The following is a 25,409-nucleotide window of genomic DNA, read 5'->3' on the forward strand; positions in this document are numbered from 1 at the left end:
GGTTTTTACAGTGCTTCTAAACTCTGTCTTCTTGGTTTTCCAGCTCCAGGCTCAGCTGCAAGGTGAAGCAGGTGAGTTGGAACAGACAGACATATTCCTTTCTAGCGGGGTCCCTCTACATAACAAATGTGGTTGCAGAAAGTCTATTATATGTTGTGCAAAGCTACTGTAAGATGATTTGGACCTCTTGATGGGGGGAAAGGTGGTTTACAAATACTATAAATATTTATGAATAAATAACTGGCAAATTATAGTGAAATGAATTCAGAGGTTGGATAAGAGAAGGCATAAAGTTCTACTTATCACTCTTCCGTTTACAGGACAAGACAAAGCAAGGAATCCTATCGTTTGTAGAGCTTTAAATGCCAACTGCCGATTTTCCTGCTATTCAAATGAAAGGAGGATTGGACAATGTTTGCCAGATTTGTACTGCTGCCAGGCTGTCATAGAAACAACTGTCCCAACCAAACCAATCCACCCAACTGTGTCACCCGACTCAACAGATCCATCCAGCACAATGGTGCAAACTCAAGTACAGCAGACTATGACTTCAGAGAAAGATACATCAATTACTTGTTCAGATTAACACCCAACTGTTCTTACACTTTTTCATTAAAGATCAGTTTGATATCCATCACACTGTATCATTTGTTATATTTGGCTTGTTTGGGAGTGGCCCTGAAACAGCCTGCATGATGTCAGATGAAAACTTGATAGCGCAGGTTGTCAGGGAAGACACAATGCTCAGCAATCATTTAAAAACTGCATGGTTTTGTCATTAACTGTTGTAATAGTTGAGTCATCCAAAAGGACAATCCCAGGAGCCAGGACTTAACATACATTCACGCAAATTATGCATCTCTGGGCTCTTAGCTGCACAATGGGACTGCAGTGTGGTCACCTTGTATTTATCTGTTTACAAAGGAGGAGACATTCACTGCCTGCATAGCTGCGGCTTGCTGTAGTCTCAGCAGGCCTCTGCTTTTCCTGTTTCTCTTAACTCCACCTCTTTTAAAGGCACAGTCTCATCAAACCCAGTAGCTGCAAGAAAAAAGTCTTTGTTAAAGCTCTTTAAATTGTAGCTATATTGATATACCTGCGTGATTGCAGTTATATTGATATTTTATAGACCCTTTAAAAAATGGAAGAGGCAAAGCAAATTCCGCTTCAAATTCTTTATTGCAGTCAGAGACCAGCACATAATAATACAAACTGAGAAGGCAAGAGGCAAAGCAAATTCCCTAGACCATACCCTACTGAAGAAGGGGAGCAGGTCCTAGAACTGATATCTCTTCCACCCAGCACATGCACACGTACATGCACATACTTCCTGGTTTTCAAATGCAATAAAAGATAGCAATTTTGCAGTGACTGTCTGTTTATATTGATGTATCAATAGATCAAAAACTGAAGTATTAAATCTAAAAAGGGAGAAGGGGAGAGGTGTGCACGGGAGTGCAAGGGAGTGGGTGAAGATGTCTGGGGCAAAGCTGTGTTCACTGGCAAATCTGCCCCGCTCTGGCAGCAAATAAAACTAAAGTCACATTTAAAGTGGTGTTGCTTGGCCTGGGAGAAGGGAAATTGAAAGCAGGGTCAGGAAAATACATCTGTACAAGAAATCTTGCTGCAGTGGATATTCGCCTTTGCTGCGTAGCAGACATGCAGTGGTGTAGCGCCAATGGGATGGGGGCGCAATGCCCCGGGAGCATGCCTGTGTGGGGGTGGGGGGCATTGTAGGGGCGCGGGACGCATGCATGCCCCGGGCGCAGATTCCCCTCGCTCCGCCCCTGCAGACACGTGGTGCATAATGGGCCACATACTAGACTTCTTAGGTCTAAAGCTTCACATGAAAATGTATCATGAGGATTTAGGAAGCAGAGACATTTTTCATATGGAATTGATCACTATGCTATAATGCCTCCTTCTAAGTCAAACGCAGATCTGCAGCTTGAGGTAAAATGGTGCATGAGTTAACAATTGGATGCAACTCATTGGGAGCTGCAGTGGCATAGTGGTAAAGAACAATGTGCACTCTAATCTGGAGAACTGGGTTTGATTCCCCACTCTGCCACTTGAACTGTGGAGGCTTATCTGGGGAACTAGAGTAGCCTGTGCACTCCAACACATGCCAGCTGAGTGACCTTGGGCGAGTCACAGCTCTTCAGAGCTCTCTCACCCCCACCCACCTCACAGGGTGTATGTTGGGGGAAGGGAAAGGAGATTGTAAGCTCCTTTGAGTTTCCTTACAGGAGAGAAAGGGGTATAAGAAAGGGGTATCCAAATTCTTCTTCTACTTCTACTTCTTCTTCTACTTCTACTTCAAATAAACTAGATTGGACACAAAAGAGAGGATTCTGAAAACAATTAAACCAAAAAAGGTAAATGGGCTTTGGGCATTCTGTTAAGGGTTAAAATGGCATGTGAGAGCTTGAAGATGAGAGAAATAAAATGGGAAAGGTCTAGTTTTGCCTGATCACAGGTGTGTGTTACAGTTTCCATGTAACTATGGACATTTTCTCACTAGAACAACAATAAATAGTTTATTAATTTCAATCGCCTCCTCTACCTCTGAAAATAACTTCAGCTATACCAGATCCATGTGCTACTTCTGGATTTGGCTCTTCCTTCACCTGTAATACCAAGAATGCAATGGCAAAGAGCAGGAAAGGCATCTTCACTGAGGAAATTTGGTTGGGACACAATATCTCTGGAGTGTGGCTGAATGTTAAGAGAATCCTTACAGAATCCTGTAGCAGAGTCAAGAAATTTAGGACAATTAAGATGTTTTTGTCCTTTGAAAGAAATTGCTACTATATAAACATCTCTGATAAAAGATCTTATCAGAACAGACTCTGGGCAAGGCACTTCTCATGTTTACTGAATGCTCATTGGGGTAATTATCTATATTCTCCAGCTGTAATACTATTGCTGATAACTGGGCAAACATAGTAATTGCCACAGTGTTCCTGGTATTAGATGGTATCATACTAGACCTGCCTCCAATGCCACATGTCTTCAAAGTAGACTCAGATATATTCAGTGGTCAATAATTTGCCCCACACCTTAAAAATGAACCATTCAAGTCATCATCCAAGGTCTTAGGAGTTATATTCTTATGTAAGGACAATCATGAGAAATTTCCCTATCTAGTTATCTAGTTACATTCCTAAGCATGGATAGAAGACCCATGGTGTTGAGGAGAACAACTTGATTAGAACACACACACAAAAATGCCAAAGAACCAATGACACCCAGAGCAAAGCCAGCATATTGGAACAGACTTGTTCACCTGGGAACAAAAGAAATATTTGCTTGTGGTAGACTATTACAGCAGGTATCCAGAAGTTATACAGTTACTTGACACAACAGCAAGTTCTGTGGTGAACTCTTTAAAGTCCATTTTAGCAACGGTTAGTCTGCAATGGAGTCTGAAACATTTGTCAAGGAGTGGGGTTTGAAAAACACATGTATCAGCCCATACTGTGTACAGTAGCACAAAAAAATGTACAAAATGTACAAACTGTGGAAAACTTAATGAAATAAGCAGAACAACTGATCAAGATACACATACAAGAATTCAAGAAACACACCAATAGTGTAGGAGTAGATGACTGAAATCCAATCTCCCAAACATCAATAGATGATTACTACTAAAAAGCCCAAGGAGTGAAATAATCAGAAAAAGCAACATCAATGCTAAATTAAAACAGAAAACATATTAGGATAGAGGCACTAAGTTACTAAAGTCTCTGAAAAAAAGGTGATTTAGTAAGAGTACAATAGAGATGAACAGTGAGCATCAACAGTAGTAGTCGTTGTTGCAGAAACACCACATTCATATATAGTGCAGACAGGCAGAGGAAAGGAGTGCAGGAGGAAAGAAGATACATTAACACTGTTGGAAGGAATGGACTCAGCTCAGAGTTGGGAGAAAACTGGAGATTTTGGATGTGGAGCCTGAAGAGAGTGGAATATGTCTTCCTAAGCAGCATACTACCACCAGTCTCCTTAAGAGACAGTCTTCAGTATTCTTTACTATATGTAGCTTGTTGTAAATGGTCTCCTTAGCTAGTTCCTGTTATTGATGATATGGAAGTAGGAACTTCAAAGGTAAACATTTACTTTAAAATATAGTTATGAAATGGATTTTATAACTCTATAACTGTAAATCTTTATAGCCTCATTTCAAAGGCAAAGCTCTTGGCTCCATGAGTGACCACAGTAATCATAGAGCCCCTGAGATCTTCTCCAGCTGTTAGATATGAAGATGGATGTTTATCTATTTTCTTATCTCTGTCTTTGTTTAAATTCTTCTATGCCTAATCTAGCAATGTACCTTGCTTGCATGCTTCTCATGGCTGTTGTAAAAACCCCTACTAAAATAGACACAGTTTTCTCCCTTACTTTTCTCAAACTCACTAGGAGTTCAAACATTCAGTAAATTAGCAGGAAATAATCTTTCTGTCTGGTGACATAGGGCGTTTAAGTGTATAAGGAATGAGCAAATTTGGAAGCAGCTGCACAGAATAGTTTGTTGAAGAAATGCAAGTGATAATTTATATTTTTTTTATTTTAAGATAAATACCTCAATTATAGGGAATATAATTAATTATACGGAATTCTAAACGTTTTCTATAAACTATGTCCCCTACATCTTGCAAGTGTCCCAAAGGCATCAGCCACTGCAGTCTGCCACTGGCAGTTATGTCAACAAACACGGCTGATGGGCAGGCAGCAGCAGGGAGAAAACCTATTGGACATCTCCCAACAGTGCAGGGGGAATGGTCCTCTCAGTAGACAATCAAGCAGCTCAAAAGCTCACCCTGACATTTTTGTCAAGTCATTGCCCGACAGGTAGAACAAATACCAGAAAACCATGAATGAGCTAATTGGAGTAATTATTAAGGTGAGACAAAATGCTAGTGATTTGTAGATATTCTTTTTTGAATAACATATACCAACAATACGGTATGGCTTTGGGTTGGCAGCAATATCAGATGTTACACTTGACTATTAGATATGTGAGAAGATAATAATTAATGGAGAAAGCCTATACAAATGTTTACATTCTACATGCCATGCATTATTTTCATTACATTAAATAACAATACCTTGTATTAACTATCTTATATTAAACATCAGAGAGGAACAAAATCTTGCACTCACATCTTTGGGAATTTTCTTCTTAAACTCTTGCAGCAGTGCCTCCTAGTGGACTCTTTCCATAATTCCACTTAATTCTGAGTATGCAGTTATATTATCCCATACTGACCAATATTTTAAATGTATCTGGCAGTACAATAAAGAGAGGGAAAGATGTAAATGCAAATAAAGATGTAAAGATTCTGACCTCGGAATTTCTTTGAAGCCTGATAACCACATCTCTGAAGGACCACTTTTCCCTATCTTAGTCGATAGTTCCATGGGAATGTCAACTCAATGCATGACAGCTGTGAAAAAGGCAAACTCTATGCTGGGGTTATTAGGAAAGAAATTGATCATAAAACTGCAAAGATTGTCATGCCCTTATATAAAGCAGTGGTGCGACCGCACTTGGAGTACTGTGTGCAGTTCTGGTTGCCACATTTCAAAAAGATTATTGAAGAGATAGAAAAAGTGCAGAGAAGGGCAATGAGGATGATTGAGGGACTGGAGCACCTTCCTTATGAGGAGAGGCTGCAACATTTGGGAGGGGGGATATGATTGAAGTCTATAAAAGTATGCATGGGGTATAAAATGTTGACAGAGAGAAATTTTTCTCTCTTTCTTACAATACTAGAACCAGGGGACATACATTGAAAATGCTGGAGGTGTGTGGAGAATTAGGACTAATAATAGGAAACATTTTTTCACGCAACGTTTGATTGGTGTTTGGAATATGCTGCCACAGGAGGTGATGATGGCCACTAACCTGGATAGCTTTAAAAAGGGCTTGGACAGATTTATGGAGGAGAAGTCGATCTATGACTACCAATCTTGATCCTCCTTGATCTCAGATTGCAAATGCCTTAGCAAACCAGGTGCTTGGGAGCAGCAGCAGTAGAAGGCCATTACATTCACATCCTGCACGTGAGCTCCCAAAGGCACCTGGTGGGCCACTGCAAGTAGCAGAGTGCTGGACTAGATGGACTCTGATCTGACCCAGCAGGCTTGTTCTTATGTTCTTAAGTCACAAATACTGAAAATATAATGATAGGGAGGGGGGCATCACAGAGATAAGACCTCCTTTGCCACTTTCCACCAGCTGGTGAGGTGTAGTTATTGGGCTTGTAGAATCTGTGCCTGATGATAAGGACTTTTCTCATGGCAGTATAACCCATTCTCATACTGGGTGCAGACATAACTATGGAGTAGTTATATTTTTGCTATTAAGAGAATATTTAACAGAGATCCTGCTTTGAACTGCACCCCTGACAGGCACCCCAAGAAATTTGCCCAAGATTCTCTGTTATGCAGTTCCTTGGCTCCATTGTAGCCAATGGGGAATTTCTGAGTGTGTAAGGCTGCACATTTTTGAAGATGGTGGCACCAGATTTTCAAGGTGGCTCCAGAAGACCCTCCTGGTGATAGCATCGAGGCTTGGTCAACTTTGTTTCTGGGGGTTCAATTTTATGGGCCCCAAAGGCTTATTTTGTTTCCCCACTCCTGCATGAAGCCCGCTGGCTGAGTTCTCTCTGAATTATCTCAACCCACACAACCCCACCCCCCACCCCATCCCGAGAAGCAAAGTTCACCAAGCTTGGATGCTATTACCAGGAGGCCTCTAGGAGCCACCTTTAAAGTCTGGCGTCTCTATCTTCAAAAATGTGCAGCCACTGCTTACACACTCAGAAATTCCCCAGAATCTCCCAGGCTCATTAGCAAGTTCTATGGTGGGAAAAATTACTTTTCCCACCATAGACTTCAATGGGGCTTTCTGTTATGCCCAGCTGGCTCTGTGGTAGAGGTTTCAATCGGAGGCACTCTGGTGGGGGTCTTGCTCTGGGTGGGGGCACTTATTTCCTGCAGGGCTGCTGGTGTGAGTCTCCTGAAAGGAACCAGCCAAATTTGCTAAAGTTTATGTGGGAGGGGCAAATGCTGTGGGCACCCAGTTGAAGGTGAACCTGATGCCCACAGCATTTGTCCCTCCCAAACAAACTTTAGCAAAGTTGGCTGGTTCCTTTCAGGAGACTCACACCAAAGAACACCCCAAAAAAGCCCAAATACCTTGCATTCAGATTCGTTCATATTCAAGCAGGACATATTCAGCCAATTTTTGTTCGAAAATGCCCGAATTCGCCCAGATTTGGGCCAAATCTGGTGTTTGTATCATCCTGTCCGGGGATCGCCGCACCGGCTCGCCCTGGACTTGGACAGCCGGGAGGCGGGGCTGCGGCCGCGGCAGGCGAGTGCGACGCCCCGTCCCGCGGGAGAAGCGCCAGCGGGGGGGCGGAGCCGAGGCGCGACGAGGATCAGCTGCGGCGTGGCCAGCAGCTGCAGCTCCTCTCCTGATCAGCGGGGCGCGGCCGGGACGTCGGCATGGCCGGAAACGCCCCTGAAGAGCGGGGAAGCCTTCAAAAGGCGAAGACGGCCGGGAGGGCGAGGCTGGCCGCAACAGGGCGTGGGAGGGTAGTGCGGGAGCCCGAGGAGGGCGGAGAAGGCGTCGTGGACGAAGGGGGGGTGGACCAGGGAAAGAGAGAACGACAAAGTAGAAGGAAGAGGAGTGAGAGAGAGTGGAGGAGGAGAAGGAAGAGGGGTGAGAGAGAGTGGAGGAGTAGAAGGAAGTGGAGTGAGAGAGAGTGGAGGGGAGAAGGAAGAGGAACGAGTGGGACCAAAGGGGTGTGTGGAGGCGTCGTGGGGGAGGAAAGGCTGGCCGAGAGGGAGACGGCGGGCCCCAGTAGGGGGACGGCCAACCCCCGACGCCAGTAGGGGGAGACCCACTGAGAGTGAGGGCTGCCCTCACCCCTCGGGGGAGGCACCCTGTGGTTGAGGCGGCTGACCGCATTGAACGCCCCAAAGACCGGGGCCTCAGACGAGGAGAACATCCCCTCGGAAAGGAACGGTGGGACGGTTTGTCAGCCGCCACCACAGGAGGGGGAGGGAGATCGCCACACATCCAAATCCTCAAGCCTAATTAGGATGCCTCAGGACTATTTTATACTGGATATGACATGCATTATGGCCTATAGAGAGCCTAGAAATAAATTGCCTATCAACAAAGATGGATCCATTCCACACAGCACAAAAAAGACATATGTGGGATGTCTTTTAAAAAGGTGATGGCCTCTTTTCACTTCACACTCCCAAAATAAGATGTAAGGGAAACCTAAAAAGAGGCAGCTTTTGGTGTGCTTTCCAGACAGCAAAGGCATTAGCAGGGAAAACAGGCTGTTTCCCATCCAACCATTTTGCTCTCTGGTCACCCTTACTTTACTCACAATATTTTGTGTGCAGCTGAATGGATTTTCCCTGCTGCAATTTGTTGAAAATTTGCTCTGCAGGCTCTGATCCTGGGGGCCTTTTCAGCCCAAAAGTTAAATAGTTGTATTCAGCTGGTCCTGCCAATTCCAGCAATATATAGTTTTCTGATAATAATTTTTTTTTGGAGGAGCTATGTTCAAATATGTGCAGGTACACAAAAGAAAATCTTAGCTGCTCAGAACACTCCCATTGAAAAACATTGGAACTGCGGAGGGCAGGTCTACCCCCCACTGAGCCTTGGGCAATGCTTGCTGCTGCTTTCTCTCCTGCCCTGCTGTTTCTCTCCTGTCATTATGAAACTGTGCAAGTGCAGAACTTAAAAGGCAGTACAAATATATCGCAAGCATAGAGGAAATATTTCATTTTATTACATCACATTTTTTCCTGGGCTACAGCAAACATATGAAGCTGCCTTATATGGAATCAGACCGTTGGTCCATCAAAGTCAGTTTTGCTTCCTCAGACTGCAGTGGGTCTGCAGCGTCTCTGGTAGAGGTCTTATGCATTGCCTGCAGCCTGATCCTTTAATTGGAGATGCTAGGGGACTTCAGCATGTAAAACATGCTCTGCAATTGAGCTGTAGCCCCTCCAGAGCAATTCCATACTTAACAGAAGCCACAAACCTCCTCCTCCTCCTTCTTATCTCTCCACGTGCTCAGTGGAACTCCCCATGCTCACCACAGCTCAGCATATTGTGCATGCAGAAGATCTCAGAGTCTGTTTCTGGTGGTCTCCAGTTGAGTGATCCCAAGATACAGGGAAAACTTCTCTCTGTTTAGCACCCTGGAAAGCTGCTGCTTCTCAGTTCACATAATACTTAGCTAAATGAATCACTATTCTCAGTTTACAGCAGCTTCATTTTTCTTCTTGATTTATACCTGTTTGAATGATTTTGGGTGTCAGACAGTGGAAAAGGCAAATGTGCTTGTCAATTCAAAATGAAAGCAGCAATTATAATCCCCACTTGGAATTGGTTTTGTCACATCATGTATGGCATAATAATATTTTCACACTTACTATAAGAACCATGATCAGCAGAAATGACATGATGTAGGAGAGAAACCATCTGTCTTCACCCAAGAGGAGGTGAGGAAAATTCCTGCACCTGAACCATGCTTCTTGGGAGGCGAATCTGAGGAACTAGCAAAGATAGTGGTAGACAAGGAAGAAGTTCTGGCAGCCATTGATAAACTAAATGCTACCAAATCCCCTGGCCCAGATTGCATTCATCCAAGAGTTCTTAAAGAGCTCAAGCATGAAATTGCTGATCTTCTCACTTTAATTTGCAACTTATCCCTGAAATCAGGCTCTATCCCTGAAGACTGGAAGATGGCCAATGTCACACCAATTTTTAAGAAAGGATCTAGGGGGGACCCGGGAAATTACAGGCCAGTCAGTTTGACATCTGTTCCTGGTAAATTAGTAGGGGGGGGGGGGGGTTGGGGGGGGGGGGGGTGGGGGGGGGGGGGGGTTGGGGGGGGGGGGGAGGGGGGGGGGGGGGGGTAGAGGGGGGTGGGGAGGGGGGAGGGGGGGGGGTGAGGGGGGGGGGGGGTGGGGGGGGGGGGGGGGGGGGGGGGGGGGGGGGGGGGGGGGGGGGGGTGGGGGGGGGGGGGGGCGTGGGGGGGGGGGGGTGGGGGGGGGGGGGCGGTGGGGGGGGGGGCGGGGTGGGGGGCGGGGGGGGTGGGGGGGGGGGGGGGTGGGGGGGGGGGGGGGTGGGGGGGGGGGGGGGTGGGGGGGGGGGGGGGTGGGGGGGGGGGGGGGTGGGGGGGGGGGGGGGTGGGGGGGGGGGGGGGTGGGGGGGGGGGGGGGTGGGGGGGGGGGGGGGTGGGGGGGGGGGGGGGTGGGGGGGGGGGGGGGTGGGGGGGGGGGGGGGTGGGGGGGGGGGGGGGTGGGGGGGGGGGGGGGTGGGGGGGGGGGGGGGTGGGGGGGGGGGGGGGTGGGGGGGGGGGGGGGTGGGGGGGGGGGGGGGTGGGGGGGGGGGGGGGTGGGGGGGGGGGGGGGTGGGGGGGGGGGGGGGTGGGGGGGGGGGGGGGTGGGGGGGGGGGGGGGTGGGGGGGGGGGGGGGTGGGGGGGGGGGGGGGTGGGGGGGGGGGGGGGTGGGGGGGGGGGGGGGTGGGGGGGGGGGGGGGTGGGGGGGGGGGGGGGTGGGGGGGGGGGGGGGTGGGGGGGGGGGGGGGTGGGGGGGGGGGGGGGTGGGGGGGGGGGGGGGTGGGGGGGGGGGGGGGTGGGGGGGGGGGGGGGTGGGGGGGGGGGGGGGTGGGGGGGGGGGGGGGTGGGGGGGGGGGGGGGTGGGGGGGGGGGGGGGTGGGGGGGGGGGGGGGTGGGGGGGGGGGGGGGTGGGGGGGGGGGGGGGTGGGGGGGGGGGGGGGTGGGGGGGGGGGGGGGTGGGGGGGGGGGGGGGTGGGGGGGGGGGGGGGTGGGGGGGGGGGGGGGTGGGGGGGGGGGGGGGTGGGGGGGGGGGGGGGTGGGGGGGGGGGGGGGTGGGGGGGGGGGGGGGTGGGGGGGGGGGGGGGTGGGGGGGGGGGGGGGTGGGGGGGGGGGGGGGTGGGGGGGGGGGGGGGTGGGGGGGGGGGGGGGTGGGGGGGGGGGGGGGTGGGGGGGGGGGGGGGTGGGGGGGGGGGGGGGTGGGGGGGGGGGGGGGTGGGGGGGGGGGGGGGTGGGGGGGGGGGGGGGTGGGGGGGGGGGGGGGTGGGGGGGGGGGGGGGTGGGGGGGGGGGGGGGTGGGGGGGGGGGGGGGTGGGGGGGGGGGGGGGTGGGGGGGGGGGGGGGTGGGGGGGGGGGGGGGTGGGGGGGGGGGGGGGTGGGGGGGGGGGGGGGTGGGGGGGGGGGGGGGTGGGGGGGGGGGGGGGTGGGGGGGGGGGGGGGTGGGGGGGGGGGGGGGTGGGGGGGGGGGGGGGTGGGGGGGGGGGGGGGTGGGGGGGGGGGGGGGTGGGGGGGGGGGGGGGTGGGGGGGGGGGGGGGTGGGGGGGGGGGGGGGTGGGGGGGGGGGGGGGTGGGGGGGGGGGGGGGTGGGGGGGGGGGGGGGTGGGGGGGGGGGGGGGTGGGGGGGGGGGGGGGTGGGGGGGGGGGGGGGTGGGGGGGGGGGGGGGTGGGGGGGGGGGGGGGTGGGGGGGGGGGGGGGTGGGGGGGGGGGGGGGTGGGGGGGGGGGGGGGTGGGGGGGGGGGGGGGTGGGGGGGGGGGGGGGTGGGGGGGGGGGGGGGTGGGGGGGGGGGGGGGTGGGGGGGGGGGGGGGTGGGGGGGGGGGGGGGTGGGGGGGGGGGGGGGTGGGGGGGGGGGGGGGTGGGGGGGGGGGGGGGTGGGGGGGGGGGGGGGTGGGGGGGGGGGGGGGTGGGGGGGGGGGGGGGTGGGGGGGGGGGGGGGTGGGGGGGGGGGGGGGTGGGGGGGGGGGGGGGTGGGGGGGGGGGGGGGTGGGGGGGGGGGGGGGTGGGGGGGGGGGGGGGTGGGGGGGGGGGGGGGTGGGGGGGGGGGGGGGTGGGGGGGGGGGGGGGTGGGGGGGGGGGGGGGTGGGGGGGGGGGGGGGTGGGGGGGGGGGGGGGTGGGGGGGGGGGGGGGTGGGGGGGGGGGGGGGTGGGGGGGGGGGGGGGTGGGGGGGGGGGGGGGTGGGGGGGGGGGGGGGTGGGGGGGGGGGGGGGTGGGGGGGGGGGGGGGTGGGGGGGGGGGGGGGTGGGGGGGGGGGGGGGTGGGGGGGGGGGGGGGTGGGGGGGGGGGGGGGTGGGGGGGGGGGGGGGTGGGGGGGGGGGGGGGTGGGGGGGGGGGGGGGTGGGGGGGGGGGGGGGTGGGGGGGGGGGGGGGTGGGGGGGGGGGGGGGTGGGGGGGGGGGGGGGTGGGGGGGGGGGGGGGTGGGGGGGGGGGGGGGTGGGGGGGGGGGGGGGTGGGGGGGGGGGGGGGTGGGGGGGGGGGGGGGTGGGGGGGGGGGGGGGTGGGGGGGGGGGGGGGTGGGGGGGGGGGGGGGTGGGGGGGGGGGGGGGTGGGGGGGGGGGGGGGTGGGGGGGGGGGGGGGTGGGGGGGGGGGGGGGTGGGGGGGGGGGGGGGTGGGGGGGGGGGGGGGTGGGGGGGGGGGGGGGTGGGGGGGGGGGGGGGTGGGGGGGGGGGGGGGTGGGGGGGGGGGGGGGTGGGGGGGGGGGGGGGTGGGGGGGGGGGGGGGTGGGGGGGGGGGGGGGTGGGGGGGGGGGGGGGTGGGGGGGGGGGGGGGTGGGGGGGGGGGGGGGTGGGGGGGGGGGGGGGTGGGGGGGGGGGGGGGTGGGGGGGGGGGGGGGTGGGGGGGGGGGGGGGTGGGGGGGGGGGGGGGTGGGGGGGGGGGGGGGTGGGGGGGGGGGGGGGTGGGGGGGGGGGGGGGGGGGGGGGGGGGGGGGGGGGGGTGTCTGGGGGGGGCGGGGGGGGGCGCGGGGGGCGTGGGGGGGGGGGGGCGGGGGGGGGGGGGGGTGGGGGGGGAATGTTCAGATATGGAGAATCAAACCCAGTTCTCCAGATTAGTGTCCACCCTTGCTTAACTACTACCCCATGCTAGATCTCCTGCTTACAAATTACCGATACATTTGTTCATTTATTTAGCAATCTGTGTCCCACTTTTCCAAGAGAGATCAAAACTGTTTCCAGTCCTACTGGAATAGCAAGGTTAACCCCAGTCAAGAAAAAAATCAAGGATGTTTCAGCTGAAGAATTCACTACAAAGAAACCTTGCTCATTTTTATTCAGTCAAAGACCTTACCCCACCCCTCAAAGAAAAGAGCAGCTTTACAAGCTTGCCAGAAACTTTAAAGGGAAAGAACACGTCAGACCTCTTCTGACAAACTGTTCCTCCAGGTGGGGGCCATCGCTGTAAAAGGCTGAGCTCTCTCTGCGGCCAACCTAACCCGACAGCAACTAGCAGCATTTTGACTGACATACTCAGCAGACACATACGGGAGAGGCAGGTTTGTGGATCCCAGAATGTGAAGGACTTAAAGGTAAGAAGCAGCACTTTGAATGGATCTTGGAAACAGACAGGCAGCCAATGGAGTTATTTGAATATTGGCATAATGTGGTTGTGCAACAAGGCACTTGTTATCATGTGAGCGAGGGTTGCTAGCTCTGGATTGGGAAATACCTGGAGATTTTTTTGGGGGGGGAATCTGAGAGGTTGGGGATTAGAGAGGACACAAACTTCAGCAGAGTACAATACAATACAGCCAACTCTCCAAAGGAGCCATTGTCTCCCGGGAAACTGATCTTAGTCATATGAAGATCAATTGTAATAACCAGAGATATCCAGGTGCCATCTGGAGGTTGGCAACACTAATATGGGCAAATGTACCATGGGCTCTGCGGAGTTACATCAAAAACAGAACGTACAAGACAAGTTAATTTTAAAATATTTCTTTAACATAAAGCCTTCTGTTATACAGAACAACACAAGAACGATTTATACAGCTAAACACGTAGGTGTCCCAGTGAACAAAACATCTCTCACAAAGTCTTTCTCAGTTCAAGCAAACAATCAGTTCTTGCTTTCACAGTATTTGCGGGTGAGCCAAGTCTGGCTTCTGCAACCTACCAGAGTGCTGGGTGCTGTTCTCAAGCAAAGGAAATTCAGCTCCAATTTATTAGGCAACCCAGAAACTAGGCTACAATCCACAGCTTGAAAGACTTAGTCCTGGAATAACAATATAATTAAACGACACTACCAGTAATCCCAAATTTAACGCCCCCACACACTGATTAACTTCTTGCATATGTAATTTTCCAGTAACTTTACACAATGTGGTAAGAACCAAGATCCAGCTCCCCAAGAAAAAACTCCTCTATTAACAAACTCCTTTGCAAAGTCCAAGTCCAGTTTGTGTGGGTTACATTTGCCTATTTTTGTGTTAGCTGAACGTTCAGTTTGCCTTCAAGAGCAGCCCCACACACAACACTATAATCCAGGTGAGAGGTTGCAGATACGTGTGTTTTTACAGGTTTGCCTGGAATATGACATTGACAGGTTGTGCAAGGTGCACCAACTTGCTGCACCAAGGCTGATTTTTTTATTTTCTGAATGCCCCGTGGCATATCCGGCAGCATACCTGCTGCGGGGTTTCTCACCCTGTTTGTAGTTCCCCGTAGCTGCCAGGCTCTTTCCTTCACTTGAGTCAGGGCCTGTGCAGGAAGCCCAAGCTGGTTTCCCATGAGCCTGGGGCTTGCCCGGGGCTTTCCTATCAGCACCGCAAGCTCTTCTGCAGTCTCTTCCAGGCATGTGTAGGCAGCCTCAGTTTCCTGCATACTAATTGGCTGAGTCTTGCCCCATTCCCCCCACTGACTTTCAGTACTTTTTAATTTTTAAAACAGAGCACAGGCAGGTGCTGAGAATTGGTGCCCTTCACCCCCCCTCCCCGGGTCTAAAATCCTCACTGGTGCTTCAAGGTTGAAAAAATCAGCAGCTCCCCCCCCCCCCAACTCCTTGTGTATGTGAGAGAATCACCCTTCCCTTCCCCTGCAAACTCCTTGTGCATGGGGGCGGAGGGGGGGGGGAGGATGGGATGTTCTTGTTTTGGTGGGGTTGGTCAGAACAGCGAGGCAAGAAAAATGGCCCCGGTGCTGCTGCCGTGGAGTTCTTCATGGCAGGGAAGCCCCTGGAGCAAAACGGGGGCATTCAAAAATAATCCCCATTTTGGTGGTTCTGGAAAGCTGTGAAGCAAAGCCAGTGCTCTGGGGCAGCACTGGGGCAACAGTTTGGCAGACCGGCTGCAGCAACGGGGCCAGTAAGGGACTATCCATTGCACCAGAGCATTTCTCGTGCTAACAGAGGAGCAATTTTGCTGTGAAAATCTGGCCCAAGTAGAACAAATTTGGAGTAAACCAAGAACAAAGTTTGGTTGATCACATCAATAATCCCCCATTGGCCATATATCCAATACAATGGGACAGTCAGATAAGATAAGAGAGAAGGATCTGTGGAACCACAACGTGGCCAAGGCAGTGATGTCACAATCCATCAGCCATCTCTTTAATCCCAGGACAATGATATGGTAAAAAACATAAAATTTAAAAAAAATTGTCACAAGAAAAAAATTCCAACTTATAATGCACACACAATAAAAATAATTGACATTGACAAGTAAGAAATGCAGTTCATTAATGCTGTACTTTAGGGAGAATGTCTAGGGTCAAGTCACATTGGGCAAGGCACAGGTTGGGATGAGGTGAATACAGCTTTCTAGGAGAGGGAAACATCTATGCTATCACTGATGAAGTGGGTGTGCATGCAAATACAAAACCACACAACTGCTCCTTCTAAAAAAAGCTCAACAAAAGCTCAACAAAATACTGTGATCCTTTTACAACTTCACTATTTTACTTCATTTCTTTTAAGAAAAAAAAAATTGGCAAAAGATCTCCAAAAAAGAAAGATGGTCCATCTGTGAAGGGCTATAACTCAAGTTTAGAGAGAGAAAATTCATAGAGACCTGAACAAGGGAACAAGAAAGGCATTAGCCAGAGCAATATAATCATGGGGCTGTTTGTCAGAGGGCTCCAGCATCAGTGAGGCAGGCAGGAAGGTCGCGTCCAGGTGATATGATGAGCTGACAAAATAAAAGTTTGTATTTAGTTAGGTGCAAAGATTCTGAATCTCTGTGTTCAGCAAAAAGGCTGAAACTGCACATGGAAGGTGGGAAAACAGTGGAGGAAAATAACAAGAATTTTAGACTGTTGCGCCAACAGTGTTCTAGGGAAACTAAGTGATAGCCAGTCAGTCTGTACTTGTTGCCATGGGACTGAACTCTAAGAGCAAACCAATTCCACGCACAGCAGAACAAATGAAAAGGCTTAGAACAGCCAGAGCAGAGGTTGAAGTAAAATGCTGCTTGAAGGAAATGAAAAAAGGCTCATGTGAAGAAGTTCAGAGTAGGACAACAGTAGCAGTGGATTCGCTAGCTGAAATCCTGTTTTCAGAAACAGAATGTTGGCCATAAAAGATTTCATGTCCCAGAGAGCGGATATGAGACTGACAAAGTTGCAGTTTTTCTTTGTTTGCTTCGTGCCCTTTCTCAGCTGGTGCAGTGCAAAGAATCTTACTTACAGGAATCTAAAAAATTAAAATACAACAATAAACACTGGACTAGAAGAGAAGAGGAAGGAAACAAATATTGGGTACCCAGAGAAAAAGCATATCAGATCCACACTTGGGAACAAGAATATTAAGGACATCTCAAAAATTTGTGACTTTTCAGAGCACTAGTTTGCTGTAGGCAGCAGCATTTGGTGCCCTCTTCTGTTCACGATAGGCAAGGAAAATTCCTGTTTGGAAGTTTTGTTTTTTTAAAAAAAGAAAAACCTGCATCACTCCAAGTACTTCTTTAAGCAAATCAGATTTTTTTTCTAACCTGGTTTTCAGCCAATATGAGTTTAAAGAGTTAATTACACTGGCGTAATGCCCATTGGGCAAGGTGGGCAGCTGCCCAGGGCATCACCTTGTGGGGGGCATCAAAATGCTGGGTTCGTTTTTGGGTATTTTAGTGGTTTTCCATTTTCGGCCTGCAGGGGGCGCAGTTTTTAGGCTAGCGGCACCAAAATTTCAGCGTATCATCAGGAGACTGTCCTTATGCTACCCCCCAAGTTTGGCGAGATTTGGTTCAGGTAGTTCAATGTTATGGACTCCCAAAGGGGGTGCCCCTATCCCCCATTGTTTCCAATGGGAGCTAATAGGAGATGGGGGCTACAGTTTTGAGGGTCCATAACTTTGGCCCCACTGAACCAAACTGCACCAAACTTGGGTGGTATCATTAGGGCAGTCTCCTGATGAGACCCTGAAAGTTTTGAGACTGTGCCTTCATAAATGTGCCCCCCACAGCCTGCAACCCCCATTGACAGCAATGCAGAAAACTCAATGCAGAACAAAGATTCTTGGGCAAATTTCTAGGATGTTCCTGCAGGGGGTGCATTTTTGGATGTATCGGCACCAAAATTTCAGGGTATCATCTGGAGATGATGGCACCCCCCAAGCTTGGTGCAGTTTGGTTCAGGGGGGCCAAAGTTATGGACCTCAAAACTGTAGCCCCCATCTCCTATTAGCTCCCGTTAGAAACAATGGGGGATGGGGCACCCCCTTTGGGAGTCCATAACTTTGGACTCCTTGAACCAAACCCCATTGGGGAGTAGCATAAGGACAGTCTCCTGATGATATGCTGAAATTTTGGTGCTGATATGTCTAAAAATGCACCCCCTGCAGGCACCAATGTCCTGGTGCAAAAAATTTTTTGGTCATGGTGGAGTGGCCGCCCATGGGGGGGGGGGCATCCAACCTTGTGGTTTTGGCCTGCATTACAGTTTGTCTATAGGGCTGCCTCTGTTACGCCCTTGCCAATTAATTATATTGTAGAATAACATTCCTCGGTCCCTGTTGACATTATTTAGGGTCCTCATTTACTTCAGGAAATCTATACTGAGGGCATGTAGCTCACTTCTGAACCTACTCTGATTTGCCTGAAGATTTCTTTTATATCCCATTCCAGGTTTTTGGTTTCACATTTCAGAGCACTCATGAATGTTTCTGGGCATCTCTTCCAAAATGATGTTTGGTCATAAGCATTTTCTAACTCCTCAGGACTTAAAGATTATTATTATTAATTATTAACAAATTGGAAGGGGAAAAACCTGACCCTGCAACTTAACTATTGCTTAGGTACCATTTCTATCAATGGGGGTGGGGGCACGGTCAGGGGTGGGGGCGGGGGCGGGGGCAGCCAGAGTGTTGAGTGCCATAGACAATTCACACAAAAGTAGAGACTTTTTTGTGTCAAGTCACACTTGTTAAGTGTCAAGTCACAAGTCACACTTACAGTGACCCTGTAAGGTTTTCAATGCAAGAGAAGTTCAGGGATAGCTTGCCATTGCCTGTTTCTGTGTAGTAACTCTTATATTCCTTGGTGGTCTCCTATCCCAATATTAACCACAGCTGACTCTGCTTATGGGATTTGATGAAGAGATTGGACTCAGGTTATTCAGGTCAGAGTGATAGAGGCTTATCCTTGGCTAATTTAGCCTTAAGGTGCTGAGTTTATTTTTGCATTTTTATCTTTGACAGCAAACCCTGCAATTTCTAATATGTCCCCATTCTGGTTCATTTCTATTGACACACAAGCTCTACCTAGCTGCTGGTAACAACCAAGCTGCAGCATTCTGCTCCAGCTTTGAGCTGACTTTGAGGGCAGCCTATGAAGAGTTCATGCTAAGTAATCTAGTCTTGACATTACCCTGGCATAGATCCAAGTGCCTAGATCAGCCAAGTCAAGGTGGTAGGCCATCGTCCAAAGCAGACAGAATGGGTTTTCTGTTTTCTTTTTTTGCATTAACTTGATTCTCCAGCAGTAATGTTGGATCCAGTATAACCCCTTGGAATTTAACTAAGTCAGCAAGGATCAGCTGAACCCCATCAGAGGGGGTTCAAGAACAATGTCCTTCAAGAACAATCTGCAACACAGACTGCAACATCCGGAGGTCTCATTAAAGAAATGCAAAGTTGTGTGTCATCAGTATCTTGATAACCAAAATAGTGCATGATCTTATTTTGAAAGACACTGGTGGTATAAAGAAATGTGCCAAATGGCCCACAGATAACATTTTGACCAGAATGGTAGCATGAGGCATTGTGGCACATGTAGTACCCAATATTGCCTCACTATAAGGTTATGTCTAGGCTTGAACACCAATACAAAATATTGGTAAATTTCGAGTTTGCGTTTTTTTTAACCTAGAATTTTTCAGTAAAGCCGAATAAAGCTGATATCCATCGACTTTACATGGCTATTGCTGAAAGGTTAAAAAAAACGAACTGGACATTTATCAGTTCTAAGGGGCTTGGGAAGTGGCAAGGAAAGAACTGACCCCCCTGGTGCCTTCCAAGCCCCAGAGGGCTTGAAAAACAAAGGCAGGGGAGTGATCCCAGGATCAGGCCATCTCCCTCCCTCTGCCCCTGCTTTTCAAGTCCCGCAGACTTGGAAAGCAAGGGAGGGGGAGCAATACTGCATGTGGGGATGAGCTATCTTAGACTCACATGCAGGATTGGGCCACCTCTACCTCTGCTTTCCAAACTTGAAAACCACTGGCAGAGGACAGATCCTCCAAGAGCAAGCTCTACCCGACATGGAGATCTCCTTCTCCCTCCCACACCCTCCACTGGTTCCTAAGCCCATCTAGGCTTGGAAAATGGTGGTGGAGGGAAGGGAGATTTGAAAAGCCTTTTTTTAGCCTCAGGTGTATTGGGCTTTTTTAATATAGCTGGGTCTTTTTATTGGTAAAATTTTTAAAAAGACCAAAAAACCTTATACTTAAATGGTACAGAACCCCAATACAGCTAGCCTATATGATTAAAGGATTAAGCCCAAAGTGTTGGCATTGTGGAGAAAAAGGAGCATATTATATACATATGTGGATAAAATGCAAAGTAGTGAAAAAGTTTTGGGAGAGTATTTTAAAATATGTAGAACTACTGGTAAAAGTAAAAATTGATGTAAATAAAGAATTATTAATTGTGGGGATAATAGACGACATCAGAGTGAATAGAAGTTTGGAACCAATGTATAAAATAATGATTAGAGCAGCACACGCAGTGTTGGCGTTGGGCTGGAAAGATAATAAAAAATGGACAGTTTCAAGATGGTTGGAATATATATGGGAACAAATACAGCTAGAGATATTTGAAAGACTGACAAAAATATTTTATGGAAAGAAAAAATAGAAGATATTATGAAGATATGGACAGTGTATGAAAAATGGATTGAAGAAGCTGGATTTAACGAAGAGCCATGGAATAAAGAGAAAGACGTAAGAATGAACCTCCTGCCGCTTGCATCTGAAAAATCAATAATAGAGAGAAGTGTGGGAGGGGGTGAAAATGGAAAAAATGTATAGATGGAAAAAAAATATTAAATGTAACAAATGTATAAATACTCTATACAATAAAAATTATTTTTTAAAAAAGACCAAAAAACCAATATGGCTTTTGGGGAGAGCTTTCGGTTTACCAAATCGCTCAAATTTAATATTCATCCCCCAAGGGACCTTTTTTTTTTCTCCAAAGGGATGGCAGTACAACATTCTTCTCTGGGGTTTTGTTAATTTTACATTTCACGCTTCTAATGACCAATTAGGCAAAGAACGTGCCCCAGTTCTTGTATAATGAACTGGAATTCCTCGCTGTTTCAAGGACTGATGCAAGGCTATTATGCCATATAGCATGACATATTCTTCGATTTCCACAGAGCTTCTTTTTTTCATCCAGTCTCCTTTTACCTCAGTGAGCTCTTCTTTCCAAGAATACCAAGGTATCAGCTGGGCATCAGTCATGAAGATCCTTTACTGTCTCCTTGTGGCCACCCTCTTCCTATTCCAAGCTGCTCCAGGTAAGAGAATCTATGGGTGCCTTGCCATTATCAATGTCCTGAGGAAATCACACCATAGATTAAGCTGATATAAGTCCCTAATAGCGTTGCCAGGTTTTTCCTGCCCACCAATGGGGGATTGGGGTGTAGGATTGCCAGATCCAGATTTGGAAAATCCTGGTGATATGGAGATGGAGCCTGGGGAGGACAGAGAATTCAGTGGAGTAAAATGCCATAAAGCCCACTATCCAAAGCGTCATTTTGTCCAGAGTAACTGATCTCTTTAGTTAGAGATAAACTGTAGTTCCAGTGGAGGCTGGCATCCCCAGTCCCTAAACCTGTGGCTTATATAAATGTTCCTGCAGATGTTGTGCAGCTGTATGAACACGTCGTAAGAAAGCATGCCGAATATTGCATCATTGTGGGTACCAAGTTAAGTGCAGCTTTCTAAGAATTCGGTTCATTCCGCAAGATGGGCCAAAACAGTGGGTGGAAAACGGTGTGAAAATAGGCATAAACCCTTTTATACCGTTTTAACTCCATTTATTACTCTACTTTCACACCATTTTCACACCACTGTTTTTGGCCCATGCGGAATGAGCCTCAGATATTCTTTCAAACTAGCCTTGAGGCTATGAAGATAGGAAAGTGTGTGGGCAATGTCTAACAAGATTCCAGAAGACAAGTGTGTGGTGGAAATAAGATAGCTAGTAGGCAGCAGGCAGAGTATCAGTTTCAGACAAAGAAACTTGCTTCTTCTGTCTATAACAGATTATTATTAATAATATTGAGCATTTTGATAGTGCTTTGAAAACACTAAGGCCCCTTCCGCACACGCAAAATAATATGTTTTCAAACCACTTTCACAACCTGTTTGCAAGGATTTTGCCATTCCACACAGCTTCAAAGAGCACTAAAAGCAGTTTGAAAGTGCATTATTCTGCATGTGCGGAATGAGCCTAATAGAGAAAGAATGACTTGTCCAGGGACTCCCAGAGAGTTCATGGCAAAGATACATCCTTAGCTTTTTCCCAATTACACTCATTGGCCCCTTTCGCACATGCAGAATAAAGCACATTAAATCCACTTTCACAATTGTTTGCCAGTGAATTTTGCTATTCTGCACAGTAAAATCCAGCTGCAAAGTGGATTGAAAGTGGATTGAAAGTGGATTATTCTGCATGTGCGGAAGAGGCCATTGATGAGTTATTTTCCTTGCTCTTGGGTTAAGTTTCTACAATAATTATACCGGTTAAAATCAATAGCTCTTAGAATTCATCTGTTTTACCCTAGTTTCTCCCTTCACATTGCTGCCCGCTTCTGTGAAGGGAATTGAATGGAGGACTGGGAGGAAATACTCCAGCTTGTCTCCCTTCGTGAGATGATCGCAGGTCTTTGTGGTATTTACACTGCAAGCCAGATTCGATTGGACTGTTGTTTTGGGACGGCAGTGGGGGAAAATGAAGCCCCTTCCTATTTCCAGTTCTGGATAGGGCCCAGCGCAGGCCTCAACATGGCAAGCAGCAGAAAAATAAATGGGGCACAGCAACACATCACATTCCCACTCACATTTTCATATTTTGGTGGATAATGAGAGACTTCCCTCTCCTTCTCGTCATATGCCCACTAACATTCAGCCCAAAGTGAACATCTCCCTAGCTAAGGCAAATGCAAGCAAGCAGTACAAGCGTACAGAAAAAATGGGATACCTTTAAGACCTTAATTCCCTGACAACTTTAGGCAAAATGGCACCCAGTCAATATCATGAGCAGAAAACATGCTTGGGAGAACATCTTGGGAAGGGAAGGCTGCAACAGTCAGCAGCTTAGCAGAGTTGAAAACTGACATGACATCAGGTGGGGAGATCAGAGCGGCAAGTGGTGGGGCGGGGAGGTCGGGAGGCTGGGCAGGAAAAACAAACTTGTTCTGCTCCTGTGGTGTTTGCACAGTAGCAGGTTCATCGCAGGATCTTTGAAAAGAAATGGTGATTTTTTAAAATCCCGGGATGAGGGAAATATCACGGGACAAACTCGCTTTAGGACCAGGAACCGTGCGAACTTCTTGACAAATTGGGATATTTCCTGGTTCAACTCTTGGAGCACGGGACTGGTGTAAGAGTTTAAACCTTGGACTCCCGCTGGATTTATGTTCTTGTAACCTCAAGGCTAAACTGTTGTAACATGTTTTACGTGAGGCTGTCCTGAAAGATAATTCAGGAATGCTAGGTGAATTAAAACTACCTGGACCGGCTGTTTCAACAGACAGAAATGCCCCAGAAAACCCACAACAGTCAGTTGATTCCAGCTGCAAAAACCCTCAACAATACATAATTCAGAATGCTGAAAACTTTGGCAAGTGAACATGCTATTTTGAACGGTCATGACTGCATGTGGGCTGACATTCAGATCTCCTTGTCTTGCTGAGATCTGACTTGAACTCTGTGTCAAATGCTGTGTGCTGGCTGTGGTTGCTTAATTTTGTTTCTTTATAAATTGTGATCTTCTTTGGTGCCTGCATGGTAGAAGGCATCACTTTCCTCGGTTATTGTTGCTCAATTTGCTCCCTCTTGGGTATGTTCAAAATGCTACCAATCCAAACAGATCACAGCCATTAATATCAATAAAATGGATTCAAACATCAAATGGTATTTTTAAAAGTTTTTTTAATTTATAAATAAAAAATTGGCCAACTGGTTTCGCCCACTCAAGGACGGCAGAATTGGCTCTTGCAAAGTTGCGCTATTTTGTTAATGCCAGACTGGGGGAGTAGGTTATTATGACTCCCACTGAGCTGAAGGAGAACATATATGCATGAAATGCTGCCAATTGTGCAGTTTGAATATGCGGAAAGCAACCTATGGAATAGACTTGAGCTGTTCATACAGAGTAAAAACTGTCCAGTGAAAATGTTCAGTGAGCAGAACAGGAGTCAAACTGGTGGGATGCTTGATCATCCCTGAAGATTACTCCAATTAGCACATTATATGACTGGCCATTTATTGACTTGAATAAGTTGATATTAAAATATTACACATGTTGTAGCACTTGTTTTGGTTTCTAGGCTTTATAAGCAGCCCAATTCAGATGGGGAGGCTGTGACCGGGGCTGTGGGAAATAGCAAGTGGCCCACGCCCAATGCCATTTGGTTCACCAAGCTGGGATAGAATCTCCAGTGCTCTCCTGATAGCTCAGGAACTACACCATCAGTTTCGGAGCATGGCCAATTGGCCATGCTGGTAGGGGCTGATGGGAATTGTAGTTCCTGAACATCTGGAGAGCCGCAGGTTCCCTACCCCTGGGCTAGGGGCATTCCTGGGGGTGGAGCCAATGTTAGCTTCCACCGGGCTTTTGGCCTGGGAACGCCCCTGGTGCAGGCCAGTGACTTATGTCACAACATTCCTATGAAGCATTCTGGATGGATGTGGGATTTTTTTGCACCACGGCTTGCTACGCTGCCTGGAACCACACTGGAAGCAGCAAAGCACCACCATACAAGGCTTTTCCATTCACTGCATTAGGTTTATGGACCACCTAAATACTTGTGCAACATTGCTGCTCCTCGGAAAGAGATCTAAGGCGGTCCTGTTTCAGAAAGTTTTGCATTGATTTTATTAACTTTATGGGTCAAAATGGTTACTTACTTTGCTGGTAATCCACAGAGATTCAGCCACAACTGAAAATGGAACCAATGTCATGTAGTGGCTATGGCATGGGTCTAGAACAGGGGTCTGCAAACTATGGCTCTCCAAATGTTCATGGACTACAATTCCCAGCAACCCTGCCACTTGGCCAAGCTGGCAGGGGCTGATGGGAATTGTAGTCCATGAACATCTGAAGAGCCGTGGTTTGCAGACCCCTGGTCTAGAATCTTGGTAGATTCCAATTGCCCAACTGACAGGAAGGTTACTGGGTGACCTTGGGCCATTCATACTCTTTCAACCATATCTGCCACTCAGGGTTGTTGTGAGGATAAGATAGGACAGACTTGAAAATCAAGTAGGTTCTCACTCAGTTTGAAGCCTCTTCCTGCTGCCTGCAGGACAGGGGAAATTGGCATAGAATAAGAAAAGCAGAAATGTTCTGATATTGTTCCTGCAGGCGATCGTTATCCTAGGCACCTCATCACCTGTGCCTCCCTGGGTGGATTTTGTATGCTGCAGCCTTACCAGACCTGCCCATCGGGTATAATCCTGGATGCACCATGTCATCTCAAAGCAAGATGCTGCTTGAAGAAGAAATCTGCTTAACTTGGGCCTTCCCCCCCCCCATCTCCTCTACCAGTTGTCCATCATTTTGTGAGCTGTAAAACTTAAGTGGAGCTGCAGAGGTTTCAGAGGGCAGAGCTTCTCTGTCCTCTCTACAATAAATACCTTGCAATGGTCACCACTGATTAGTCATAGACCTGCTGTGGTTGGCCTAATCTCTGTCTAGGATTTAGTGTTATTAACGGTATATTTGTTGATCTCTGTTTGGTCACCCCCTCAAGTCATAAACTGGTGAACAGTGTATTCAACCTACTTTGATGATTGTTTATATTTAAAGGTTGGCTGTAAAAGAGTCTAATATTACTTATTTTTAAACGTTGGATGTTGTTTGGGGCTCATTACTTTC

At 49.5% G+C, this 25,409-nt stretch overlaps 1 long non-coding RNA gene across 1 annotated transcript; it reads left to right on the forward strand.

The window, feature by feature from the left end:
- Window positions 1-13,277: 13,277 nt before the first annotated feature.
- LOC125439132 lies at window positions 13,278-25,383 on the forward strand. The gene is made up of 3 exons (XR_007245484.1): window positions 13,278-13,407; window positions 20,700-20,820; window positions 24,897-25,383. It is a non-coding gene; the product is annotated as an uncharacterized LOC125439132 (long non-coding RNA).
- Window positions 25,384-25,409: the final 26 nt, after the last annotated feature.

The sequence above is a fragment of the Sphaerodactylus townsendi genome, linkage group LG01 (genome assembly GCF_021028975.2).
Source record: "Sphaerodactylus townsendi isolate TG3544 linkage group LG01, MPM_Stown_v2.3, whole genome shotgun sequence".
In the NCBI taxonomy this organism is placed as follows: Eukaryota; Metazoa; Chordata; class Lepidosauria; order Squamata; family Sphaerodactylidae; genus Sphaerodactylus; species Sphaerodactylus townsendi.